General features: G+C 34.1%; 1 pseudogene; it reads right to left on the minus strand.

Moving 5' to 3' along the window:
• LOC103751581 overlaps positions 1-908 on the minus strand; it is a 139261-nt pseudogene extending 138353 nt beyond the window's left edge.
• Between the last annotated feature and the right edge of the window lie 213 nt (positions 909-1121).

Below are 1121 nucleotides of genomic sequence, written 5' to 3' on the forward strand. Positions count from 1 at the left end.
GGAGCACGCGGCACATTCCCCGAGCTGCATGAGCTGTCCGGTGTGAAGGGGCTTCGACTTTTGCATAACAGAGGTCTCCCAACAGACATTGATAATCAGAATATTATTAACCTCCTCTCATGAAATGATGAATGAAAATACATGCTCTATGGATAAGCCTCATACAATTGTTTATTTTTTTCAATTTGTAGTCTTGTAATATTAATCATATCAAGCTCCTGATTTCAGTTTTTCTGGCTTTGATATTGTCATCGTCTAATCTCAGACCACATGTCCTATTTTTCAAATATATTCTATGTTCTTCCAAAAACAGTTTCTGACTTTTCAGTATTTTTAGAGTCTTGTGAAATCATTTTCATTTTCTCAATCAATGAGGTACTACTTGGATTTGTTATGCAGAAGTTTAACTCTCATAATATACTATTTAATCCACTCAGCAGCTAGTACTAATCTCATAAATTCAATAAGGCAGCCAATTCATATAATCACATATTTAGTTTCTAAGAGTTTCTTGCTTACTATTTAAGGGATAATCCTCAAAATTAGTGATTTATTTCTTTAAAATATATGACCTCCAGCTTATGTTACCTGGTGTGAACCTTTTGCCTGTCACTGGTAGGCTTCCTATCAGGTTTCTGCTATAGATCCATGAGAAACCAGTGACAAACCTAGGTCTCTGCCTCAGTTTTCATTAGACTGTGTCCAACTTGGCCTTTGTACTTTCTTCCTTTAGAATTCAGGGGTATATTCAGCTCTACCCTAATACATTAAAGTCAAATGTGGTGACTGATTTACATTTGTGCTCACATTCTCTGAGACATCAATACATTATACGTCTTGCTTAATGCATCTTCAAATTCTCCCATGTCTTCAAAATCATCTTCAAATTTATTGGCGTTGCCATTCATCAATTATGTTGCATTCTTTTTAACTATTTTACATATTCAATCCACTAATATTCTCTTGTGTTTCATTCTCACCAAACGCCAATCCCATTTGGTGTTGAAGGAGATTTTAAAAATATTTTTCTACAAATTCTCTGCGCCATTATTAATTCATGCCATTATTTTTATTTACTTCACTATCTTGTTACTGAAACTCAGTCTTGGAAATTATTTTAT

Source organism: Nannospalax galili, unplaced genomic scaffold, assembly GCF_000622305.1.
Source record: "Nannospalax galili isolate Female #2095 unplaced genomic scaffold, S.galili_v1.0 scaffold767, whole genome shotgun sequence".
Taxonomy (NCBI): Eukaryota; Metazoa; Chordata; class Mammalia; order Rodentia; family Spalacidae; genus Nannospalax; species Nannospalax galili.